At 46.1% G+C, this 12,039-nt stretch overlaps 2 long non-coding RNA genes across 5 annotated transcripts in view; one reads left to right on the top strand and one right to left on the bottom strand.

The window, feature by feature from the left end:
• Positions 1-546, bottom strand: part of LOC131821558 (uncharacterized) — a 66,482-nt gene extending 65,936 nt beyond the window's left edge. For 2 of the 3 annotated variants that reach the window (XR_009349939.1, XR_009349940.1), the window contains exon 1: positions 368-546. This is a non-coding gene — a long non-coding RNA (uncharacterized LOC131821558). The remainder of the gene's footprint in view (positions 1-367) is intronic. The other variant, XR_009349941.1, reaches the window with a different exon arrangement.
• Positions 524-10,963, top strand: LOC131821557 (uncharacterized). 2 transcript variants are annotated; one of them, XR_009349938.1, is made up of 4 exons: positions 524-713; positions 3,854-4,032; positions 7,415-7,827; positions 10,666-10,963. It is a non-coding gene; the product is annotated as an uncharacterized LOC131821557 (long non-coding RNA). The 2 variants fall into 2 exon arrangements; XR_009349937.1 differs by having other exon boundaries at positions 3,810-4,032.
• The last annotated feature ends 1,076 nt before the right edge of the window (positions 10,964-12,039 follow it).

Here is a 12,039-nt window from a genome sequence, read left to right as displayed (position 1 = left end):
GAAGTTTCTCAGCCCAAGGTGAGTCCTGTTATTTGTTTCCGGTTACCTAATGCCCGGCTGCAGAGTTAGCTTGCGAATGAGGGGGGGGGGGTGGCCGTTAGGAATAGAAAGCGGGAGGTCACACTCCTGGTTTTGTGGCCATTATCACGAATTCTGATTTGGAGTTGGCCTATATCTGATCCAGGCTACAAAACATAAAAAATCTGCATGTACCCATAGGTTTTCCTGCAGACACCAATGAATGAGGAGCAAAGGTTTTACTAGATTTTTTTTTTTTTTTTCCTGTGAGAAAGTCTGCCTTGGACAGCTGGAGATCCTATCATGTTAAAACGGCTCCCTCCCTTCCACCTGGATTGCTCACACTTACCAAAGGCCGTTGGAGACATCTTAGCCAAGAAACCCATAACTGTCGGGGAACTGTGGGCTGGATTGACCCTTTCCCACAGGGAGAGGCCAACTCTCCCCGGCGGTGTGTGACACTTGGGAGTGTGCCTGCTCATAACCCCAGCCACAGGCATGCGAGTGCGCGTGCGTGATGAGAGCCACGCCCATTCTTCCCGGAGCCTGCGCTCCTTCTACTTCACCAGACATCGAGCTGCCAAGCTTTACAGCTCCCAACACCTAGATACCTGTATTTTTCCAAAGCCTTGGTTTGGGAGTCATTTCCTGATGCGTTACAGCTCCTTTGGACTGAGTATGCTTCCGACGTCAGGGTAAGTGGGTAGGAGGGACTAATTAAACGGATTTAAGTGAAAGACTTTGCGGTATCAGATGAAAAGAGTCCAAATCTAAATTGCCGCTGCTAATGCTTCCAGGAATTAAGGATCTTTAAGGAGAAAAACACAGAAGATGGTATGGCATGAGAGAAAACCTTAACTCGGCATGTGAATACCTACATGACAATTCCAGCTCAGTCACTGCCAAGCCATCTGGCAGCAGGGACAGTGGTCCTAAATACAGACAATGGGGCTCGATTGCCTGGGTTTAAATCCCAGCTCCACCACTTCCCAGCTGTGTGACCATGGGCAAGTTAAGTAACCTCTCTGGGCTCAGCTGCCTCCTCCACGAAGTGGGGATAGTAATGGCACCTGTCTTGGAGGACGGACATAAGCATGAAATGAATTCATAGCTCTCAAGGGTTCAGAAGAGTGCCTGACACCTAGGAAGCTTCCACAGGTTTTCTCTCCTCAGCGGTCACAATCTCTCTGGGCCTGAGTCTTTTCAGCTGTAAATGGAGGATTCCTACCTGGCCTATATTTTGGGGTTTTATGAGGACAAAATGACACAATGTTATTGGAAGGGAAAATCTGATAAAGCATAATATAAATTTAGGTTGTGATTAAATCAGCTCAAGGTTTTGTGGCCGACGATCCTCTCCTAAAAGAGCCGGGGTGGGCATTTAGAGGCTTGGTTAGTCTTGACTTCCGGGGAAGGAAACAAGAGCTCAGGGAAACACACCCTCCCCTCTACAAGGGTCGGACATATGGCTAGCAGCTGGGATTTATGCAAAGCATTCTTTGAATTAGTCCAAAAGCCCCACTGTTTGGTTATTGCCCCCAGCGCAGCCATAAAACCGCAGCTCACAACTGCCTGCAGGTTGTTGTATCCCCAGCCCATGCTCACCCCGGCCCCTTTCCGGCTGCCTAGCCGTGGCCACCCTGAGCTCCCTGGCCCCAGAGCCACCTGCGTGTCCTCTGGCTAACTCAATTTGCTGTCAAAAAGGAGGAAGTAATTAAATGGGGGACATGTCAGTCCCACCACAGGCCCTGGAAAAGTCAATAAAATTTAGTCACCAGAATGGGAGCTGATTTTTAACCACTCTGCTATAAACCATGACACACACAAAAGATGTGAGCTTCAGGTTACATAGGGACCAAGCCCAGGAATCCGGTGCACAGCAGTTTGCCTTCTGTGGGACAGAAGGAAGGAAAATGGAGTACTACTTACTCCAGTGAAATGTGAGGTGAGAAAGGAAGGGAAGATATCTTGTTTCTTCCAAAACTCTGTGCCCCGAAGAGACTAGGGGGAGGGGTATTGGCAGTGGTGAAGAGGAGACGAATGGAAAACAGGACAAGATAATATATTGTTACTAGACAGGCCAGTCGGGCTCTGGGAAGCAGTGTGTAAGAGAATCAACCATTAGACAGCAGTCCAATTAGCAACGTTGTTGGGGGCTCTCTATTCCAAAACCCTCTGCCAGTTCTGTTTCACTCTGCTAGTGTCTGAGTGGATTTTCTCAGCCTTTACAAGGCCCTGTCCCTGAGGAGCTGCAGGGAGAAGAGGTTTGGAGGGAAGAACCAGAGCATATGGGAAACAGGATTCTGCTTGGCTGACCTGATGCACCCTGCCCGCCTGGCAGGCTTTTCCCTCGCATCAGTTCCTTTTGTGCTTTGTAAGTCATGAACATGAAATCAGTATCACTGACCACTTTGTGAGAAATTCCGGCTATGATCTAGTAGGGCCAGCATCCAGATTTTGCCAAGAGCAATCACAGTGGCTTGGGGTGGAGAGAGTGGAGAAGGTCTGTGAACAGGAGGCTTCCTTTTCACACATCAGAGACATCACAACAGACCCAGAGTCATAGAAATGTGCTGAGTCACTCCATGCCTGGAGACTCAGCTCTTTTTGCAAAAAGGCCTAGGAACACTTTTGTTTCACTTCCCCCCACCAAAAGTCAAAGGTGACTTATTTTTTTTTTAAGATTTTATTTATTTGAGATAGATTGAGAGAGAGAGCACAAGCAGGGGGAGCAGCGGGCAGAGGGAGAGGCAGGCTCTCCCCTGGGCAGGGAGCCCAGCACAAGACTTGATCCCAGGACTCCGGGATCATGATCTGAGCAGAAAGCAGACACTTAACTGACTGAGCCACCCAGGTGCCCCAGAGGTGACTTATTTAGGAATTACAGTGAAATGCTAAATGCAAAATGCAGAGCATAAAGCAGCCCACAACTATCTTAATTAAAGTTAGTAGTTAACCTTCATTGAACACTTCTTACTAATTTTAATCCTCACAACTTTCCTGGATAGTAGGTTCTAATATCATTGCACCTATTTAACAGATGAGAAGACTAAGCCCCAGAGAAATGAAGTAACATGCCCAAGGTCATGTGGCTGAAGAGTGGTAGAAATGAGAATTGAATGATCATTCAAGATTTACTTCCTGTCAGCTCTCCATGCTAGCAATAGAGGACACTTTCCGGATGCTGGGCAGATTCCCAGAACTTTTCATGTACATTATCTCACTGGATAAGCAAACACATCTCTTGAGGCAGGAGTGCTTGCCCCCAATTTAGAGATGCAGAAACTGACATAGAGGAGGATTAAGTGGCCCTCACAATATTATAGAGGGGGAAATGAAGAGCAGAAGTCGAACACCCCTTCTGGTCTTCTTTTCTCCATACCCCTGAGGCTTCAGTATACTAAGTGTTTACATATGGCAAGCTCCCATCAGCCCTAGTAAAATGTGCAGCACTGCTCTCCAGGAAGAACCCCCTCCTCTGCTTCGGGAGACAGATGTGATGGCTTCCTCACTGACCACATCCACCCTACCAGTGACGTGCACTCGTATTTCCTGCGAGGTGGCCACACGTGGCCACGCGGGTTGTTCTGCAAATGGCCTCAGCCCATCTGTGGAGGCACTGTTGACCTTGTAGATGTGGTAAATTTATCATTTTAGTAAGATAATTTTCCAGTAGATGGCAGTAATGTGTCTTGAGGAAGGGGTGGGCACCTCTTCCTAATTCATGCAAAGGCAGTGTAGGGGCAAGTGGGGCCCCTGATGTTGTCTGTTTTAAGTTCTTTTACCCGTAGGAGCAAGATGGCATTGATCCTTCTGTCTTCTCTTCCCACTTAAGACCTAAAATGGGAGATTTCGCTCTGTAAAAATTCATCTATTGATATTTAAGAAAATGCTTACCAGGCACCTCGAATGGAACAGTTCTGTACAAGGTAGACCTACCATGGTGAACAAAGGAAACAGTCCCCACCGTCTTTGTTCTGGAAGCTCAGTAAAGGAGCATGGAAGGCATGAAAGGTCAGTGCAGTTTAATTGGCTTACCCTTTCTCTCTATTCTGTACATTGTTGAGAGCTCAACAGCAATAACAGCTCAACTCTTTGGACTCCTTTGCAGCTAGAAGTTGTCATGGGACCCAGTTCTGCCCATGCGACATAAAGAGTAGTCAATGGACACTCACTTTTCCCCTTCTCCCTTCTTTCTGGATGGAATACAGATGCTATGCCTGAGTAGCAGCAGTCATCTTGTAAACATAAGGACAAAATGTACTTGCTATAGACAGCAGAGAAAGAGGAGAAAAGGAGCCTGAGTCTGGTGTGGCATTATTGAGCTGTAAGAATGGTGCTGAATAGCCTATCTTATTTGGGGAGATAAATAAACCCCCATTAAATTACCATCAGCCAAGTTTTTTTATTACTTACGGCTAAACATGACTGTAACTCACACAAGGAGCCAGACATTAATCAGTATAAAAAAATAAATGCGAATAAATGCCACACTAGAGAAGTACAGAGCACTGTGGAAAGGTAAGCTGAGGCACCTGACCAACTCAGAGGCAATTAAAGCTTTGTGGAGGAAATGACATTGAATCTCAGTAACCAGGGGGTTGGAGTGACATGCCTTTGGTAGAGTAAAAAAAAAAAAAAAAAAATTGGACAAAGGCCTTGACGGGGGAGGAAGCATATACATTGGGGGTAGAGAGAGAGGGACAGTCTACACAGGTACACAGGTAAATCAGCCCCTGGGGATCAAAATTGTGACCTTAGTTCCTTTGCTTAGTTCCTTAACCAACAGGATTGACTAACCACCACCAGCTAACCACTCAGGCATCGCCAAGGGGAAGGAATGCTAATGGAGGATTTCCCCTTGGCCTGGCTGAATTAGAAAGGAAATTAAGATCACTTCTGATTATTCACATCAGTAGAAGGCAAGGAAGATGCCCAAAGAGGGTCGATATAAAAGTACTGGGAGGATGATGAATATCTACACAATCTGGCACACCATACATGTTTGTTGAATGAACAAATGATGGCAGTGAAAGTAATTTCAAACTGTGAAATGATGCACCCATCATTACTTCCAGTCTACGATGTGTTGTACCATACTCAATCTTCAATGTCTAGTTCACAAAAGATAACAACAGAAATCCTTTTATGTTCTTGCCAAGTACAGGGTTCAGGATGCTGTCTTCCTATTGGTGAATCTTGGCTTTTGCCCTTTTCTCTGCAAAGGGAGAGGCTTTCTCTGTCGAAAAATCAATCCTCTGAATGCTCGCCTTTCTTCTACTTCCCCTCTACCGGATTCTCCTGACCTTCTGGATCACTTCCTATAAAAAAATGTTTCTGTTTCAAACCCTGGTGAACTATTCATTTGCCTGACCATCACAGACAGATCTTCAGCTCTGCCTCTGGGAATATTGCTTCTCTCTTTCTACGTTCCCCCAGGGAAATGGCAGTCCCTCCATGTCCCACCCCACTTCTCACCATCCTTGCTCCAGCCCACGCTCACCCTACGGGGCCCCACGTGCAGCCTCTTTTTGGCCACACAGTGCTTCTTGCCAATCTTGAATGGCACTCAGCTCCAGCGCCATCTCTCCCCTCTGCCTGAATCACTATACCTGCTTTATTTCCATTTTACTGTGGGCAATAGGCAACCCCTCCCCCAGGAAGCCTTCCCCTACACTCCAGCCACATGGCTTTTCCTCTCCACACTCAGATAACCCTGGGCTATCAGGTCCTGCTCCCTGCTCAGTCTCTCCCACTGGCCAGAGGACTCTAGGAGGTAAGGACTCTGCCGTCCTGTTCACTGGTCAATCACCAGCCTTCAAGAACAATTATAACACACGGCAGGCATGGAGTGAATACTTACTGTGGTCACATTATAGCGGATTCCTTTCTATTTTCCACATGATTATAAGCTCCTGGAGGACATGGTTTAGGTATTCTCCATCTTTGCAAACTCCCAACTAGGGACAAAGTCTGACACAGGATAAGGAAAGGGGAGGATGTTTAACCTGGAGAAGAGTTAATTGGGTAAGAAGCAGGAAGGACCCACTCTCTGTCTTTAAATATGTGAAAGGCTGCCAAATGGACTAATATAAAGCTACTTCAAGTATGGTCCCCAGACCAGCAGCAACTGCAACACCTGGGAACTCACACTGTTGCTCAGGTCCCACCGCAGACCCACCAAACCAGAAATTCTGGGATGGGACCTGGGGCTGCTTTGAGGAGCACTCGGGAGGGCTGCGATGCATGCTACAGCTTGAGAGAAGACTTGGGCTAATGGTAAGCATATTCTGGGTTAAGAAGGAGACAGTTTTCCATTGAATACACAGAAAATTTCTCTATGGGTCTCTCCAGTAATGGCAGAGGCTGCCTTGTTAAGTTCCCCGCAGCTCTACAGGTCCTGGAAAGGCAGAGGAACCTCCCATTAGGCCTCTGTTGGGATTTTATGCTTTGATTATGACACTATTGAGCCAGCCAGGAGACAAGAGACCGGAGTAACAAAAGCCCTTCAGGAATGTCCCATGGATCTCTGGCTTGCAGGATCGGGGGCTGGGGACGGTTGAGGGGGGTCCCTCCAGCCAGACCAGTTCTACCTCTCCAGCTACCTGGAGCCCGAGGGGTGGGGGAGTCAGTGGGGCAAAGGTGACACAGGCAGGAGGAGGGCAACCATATTCATCTTTTTATTTTTAAAGATTTTTATTTATTTATTTGACAGAAGTAGGCAGAGAGGGAGAGAGGAGGAAGCAGGCTCCACACTGAGCAGAGAGCCTGATGTGGGGCTCGATCCCAGAACCCTGGGATCATGACCTGAACTGAAGGCAGAGGCTTTAACCCACTGAGCCACCCAGGTGCCCCTCATCTTTTTAATTTGAGAAAGGCTTTATGGCTGCAGAAGGAAAAGAACCTTGCAGTTGCAATAATAGAAATAGCAAAAGTTAACATTTATCAAGCATTTACTCTGTGCCGGGTGCAGTGCTAACTTGCTTGGCAAGGATTTTCTCATTTGATTCTTCCAAGAACCATATAAAAATCGCTAATACCTCTTAACTGAAATAAGGAAATAAAGTGAGAAAGAGGCAAAATGCCTTCTCAAAAGATCATGCTGTTAATAAAAACAAGAGCAAGAACCCAAGCCTTCTGGCTTCAGAGTTTCATCTCATGACTTCGATTCTGTGCTCCTTAACTCTAAGGAGTTAAATGTTATATGTTCAGGATCCAGAAGGTCTTCAGCCAGGGCCAATGAGATGCCCAAGCAGCAGAGCTGGGGGAGGAGAGTGAGCTATGAAGAAAATGGGATTGGCCAGGGTGGGCTAGAATATATGACAGCAACAACCCCCACCCCCCAACATCTCAGTGCCTTAAAACAACCAATGTTTGCTTTCTGCCCCCCCACCAGGAAGTCCATCACAGATGTTCCTAGGTGGGCTGCTTTCCTAGGAGTACTCCTCCCACCTAGGTCAGACCCAGGAACCTTCCACTGTTGGCTCCATCTTCCCCTGGAGCCCCAGGGACCATCTGTCCCCACCAGCTGACCGGAAAAGACTGGGAGCAAGGGAAGGACCTCACCAGTTACTCGAGGGGCCATACCTGGGAGCCAAGTGGGCCACCTCCCCCACATTGTACTGACCAGAACTAGTTCCACAACCCTTCATCAGTGCAAAGGAGCAAGCACAAAGCTCTTTTTGGGACTTCGGAAGACAATAAAAGGCTGGTCAGCACTGGAATTATCACTGCCACAGAGTGATTTTTTATTTTCACCCATGAAGGGGCAAACTCATCTCTAGACACAATCTCTGAACTACTTGGATGGTAAAACACTTTAGGTCCTTACACTTCTAGGTGTAGACTTATACAGAAATTATGTATATGCCCTTAAGCCAACATATGTATGAGATATTTGATTTGCTTGATTTCTTTGTGTGTGTGTGTGGGTGTGTTTTAAGTAAAGAAATATATACTAAGATATGTTTCATTATTTTCTGCTTCCACCCCATTGAACTGGCTTGACACCCTCTAGCATGATTATGCCCCGCTCTGGAGACCCCTGCCTGGGAGCTCTTAGAGCTGCCCAGAGGGGAGGCAGTTTGCTGGGCTGGAAGCAAGGGCTCCTGGGGCACAGTGATTTCCCAGGGATGTCCCAGCATGGTGGGCAGAAGTGGGCAGAGAGCAGGGAGGGGAGTGCTCTGAGCCATCCTGTATCTCTCTCCGTGGAGGACTCCATCATCTTCCTCCCTCCCTCTGCCCAGATCTCTGACTTAGGTGCCAGTGTGATATGAGAACCCTCCTATTAGGTGGAAGTAACTGACCCCCTAAGCCCACTCTGACTCTAAGTTTCGCCAGTTCCATGAACACCTGGGGAGGAGCAGCAGCAAGGTGAGAGGTCGGAGGGCTGCCTTGATTCACTGCTTCACTGATGTGCCAATATCAGAGGGGAAGAGGCAGGATAATACTGTTTGAAATCTGAGTTAGCTGTTAATATATGGCCTGTGGGGATAAGCTGGTATGAAATTCAGAAAGACAAATGGGAGAGTGTAAAGGAATAATGATAGTGATAACTAGCTCTTATGGAGTGCTTACCGTACGCCAAGCCTGTTTCAAATACTTCATCTCCATTAATACACTACAGTCCTTTGAAACAGATATTATTATTAACTCTGCTCATTTGATTGAATTCAATCAACCAAATTGAATTTGGAGGAGGAAACTGAGGCACAGATAGGTTTAACTGAAGGATGTAGGGGTTTACTAAAGCCCAGCGTGGCCCACTGACCAACAGCATTGGCCTCCCCTAGGAGCTTACTAGAAATGCAGAACCTGGGCCCCACCCAGGACCATTGAATCAGAGCTCCCCGGTTTAGTAAGACCCAGCCCCTAGGGGATAGAGACCATTAGAGCCTGAGAAAGACTGAATTAGTGAGGCAACAAGGTCTTATTCAGCCCACACCATCAGTGGCCTTTTGTTTCAAGAAATTGTTGCTTCTCCAGTGCTGAAGTTAGGCAGGAACCTGCCAAGCTAAATTCTTCCTCTCTGTGATCTAGAAGTGATATCTGCCATTCCCAAATGCCAAGTGTTAGGTTACGATGGCCAACATTTGGAATGAAAAAAAAAATATCATTATTTCCCAAAAGAAAGAGCTCAGGAAATTGGTATATACAAAGATATGATTGGTTCCTACTTCTCTTTCCCATGGCTCTAAAACAACAGTGGTGAAGAATGAGACTCCGAAATGAGTTGACCTCATTCAACTTCATAGCCCGCATTGCTGTGTAGTCAGACAAGTCATTAGTCTGCCTTAGCCTCATTGTCTTTCTGGGCAAGATGCAGATGCATGTAACATAGGAACAGGCTGTACAGCTGTCAAGAGGATTAAATAAAATAATCCATGTGAAACATTACTGTGAACACATAGTTGATACTCAGTACAGTTGAACTTGACCGTTACGAAGGGTGGTCATAGATGATTCTAGCTTAGGTTTATAATCTCGACTAAGATTGTTCTGGGTGCCCTGGAATGGGCTGTGTGTGTCTAAATCTCAAGACAGAATGAACAATTCGTTTAGAAGTTGTTATAAAAGCAATGGATGTTAGAGACCCCAGCTTTGCGCAGGTCAAAAAACCCGTTGCGTAAATGAACCATCAAATACTGAAGCACAAATACCTTCACTTTGAAAGGAGACCTTAGGAGCAGTTCTATCTTCCAGATGATTCAGAGTTGATTTGACTGTTTTCCTCTGTATTGTTTCAAGCTGTTCTTTCTAGAGGGCAACTCAGAAGGTTGGCACCTTCAGTTATTTTGCGCAGTATTGAGGAAAATTCTGTAAAATACCAGGATTTTTCTCAAAAATATGTGTCAATGATAAATTTAAATAAGAAGGACAGATCCAGGGTGTGTAGCTGATAAAAACAAAAAGGGAGTTTTCCGTGACCCTAAATACTTTTGTTTTTTCTGTTTGTAATTACATATACCATTTGTTTCTAGAGTCATTTACATTTATCTGGGCAGGTTTCAACAGCAGTTCAGGCATACCCATTCCAGAATTATTTCACCTACTTGGTACAATTCTTTTTTTTTTCTTTTTTAATAATTAAATATTTTTTTAAGATTTTATCTATGTATTTGACAGAGAGAGAGATCACAAGTAGGCAGCCAGAGAGAGAGGGGGAAGCAGGCTCCCTGACGATCAGGGAGCCCGATGTAGGGCTCGATCCCAGGACCCTGAGATCATGACCTGAGCTGAAAGCAGACGCTTAACCCATTGAGCCACCCAGATGCTCCTCAGTACAATTCTTGAGCAAATTTTTGTTCATTTTGGCCACCAGAAACTTCCCTCATAATATATAGAAGGAACCGCTGTGTAGCGAGTGGCCAGCTATCCTCAGCTAGACCATTGTGTGGAGAAAACACAGTCCCAGACCCACTCTGGACCACCAGGCCCATCCTGTGACCTCACACAACTCACTCAACCTCTCTGGACCTTCCTTGGTTGCCACAGCTTTCACATCAACATTCAGATAGCTGGCCCAACTCCCCCACCATCCTCCTCTTATAGTGAAGAGTAGATGAAAGAAATTCACAAGTGCTAAGCCAAAGGCATATATAAATTTTGGTCCACTAATATTTGTTTTACTTCTTTTATGTTGTTTAGATGTGGAGAGCTAAATGAAAAATATTTTTCCTATTCCCATGGATGATAAAGAGGAGAAGATTCCATTCATTATCTCTTTCTATTAAAAGCCTATATGGGGGTGCCTGGCTGGCACAGTTGGTTGAGCGTCCGAGTCTTGGTTTCTGCTGATGTCGTGATCTCAGCGTTGTGGGATTGAGCGCCATGTCAGGCTTCCTGCTGAGCGGGAATCTGCTTGTCTCCCTCTCCCCTTTCCCCTGCTCGCCCTCATGCTCTCACTCTCAAATAAATTCAAATAAAATAGTTTTTTTAAAAAGCCTCCGTGTGTGTGTGTGTGTGTGTGTGTGTGTGTGTGTGTGTGTGTGTGTAGTGGTGATTTGAAAAAGAAAAGCAGCCAGAAAATAAAAGGGAGACCCACACAAACAGAAAGCCATGGGGATCAATGTCATTAGGAATCCTGGTATGAGCACTGACTAGCTGTGTGACCTTGTGTAAGCCCTGTCACCTCTTGAGGCCTCAGTTTGCTCACCGATAAGATGAACAAACCAGACTACATCATCTCTCGTGTCTTCTCAGCTTTCAGTGATCTATGGTGCTCTCCCCAGTCAGGCTCAACAAACCAGTCACCTCCCCTACATGACAATGATGGATAAGTCAACTCCCAGAAGCAGGGTGGAGCCAGTCCAGACCCTGTCCACAACCTTGTAACATAGGGCTCTGGCCTTCCCAGGGAAGGTTGGCCTTTCTGTTTCCATAGCGGACCAGGAGTGGTAGCAGAGGAAATGCCATGAAGGAAGAAAGAGGGGGAAAGGAAGACGAGTTGCCAGGATGTAACACTCTGTACTGACAATGTACACCATGACTTGTAGTTTTCAAGATATTTTTATGAATAATATCCATTTTATTGACATTGTGATGAGGGTGAGACCATGACATTTACTATATATCCCATGCCTGCCATGGCCTGGGCCTAGCACATAGGATCAGTACATGTTTATTATAAAAAAAGAATCGGTGAAAGATCTCATCTCATCTGGTGAGGTAGGTGTGGTTATTTTCCCCATATTTAGCTGAGGAAACAGATTCAGGAGAGGTAGCTGATTGCCGAAGTTTGCCTGGCAGTGAAGATGAGCTGTGATTTGGCTGTGTCTTCCATTTCTTAAACCTCTGCTTGTTCCCTATGTCATCATTCCAGTGCTAAAGGTTATTGAGAAATGGCCACACATTCTTTGCAGCTTCTCCCATCAAGAAATTGAGTCCTTTTATCCACCCACTGAATTCTAAGCATGGTCACTTGACTGCTTTGGCCAACGGGATATTGGCAAATATGCTGCAAGCAAAGCCATGAGGAATACTTGCATATGGAGGCTTGCCCTTTCTCACCACTGGGAACAC

This window comes from Mustela lutreola, chromosome X, assembly GCF_030435805.1.
Source record: "Mustela lutreola isolate mMusLut2 chromosome X, mMusLut2.pri, whole genome shotgun sequence".
Classification (NCBI taxonomy): domain Eukaryota; kingdom Metazoa; phylum Chordata; class Mammalia; order Carnivora; family Mustelidae; genus Mustela; species Mustela lutreola.
This window is presented reverse-complemented; position numbering and strand designations above follow the sequence as displayed.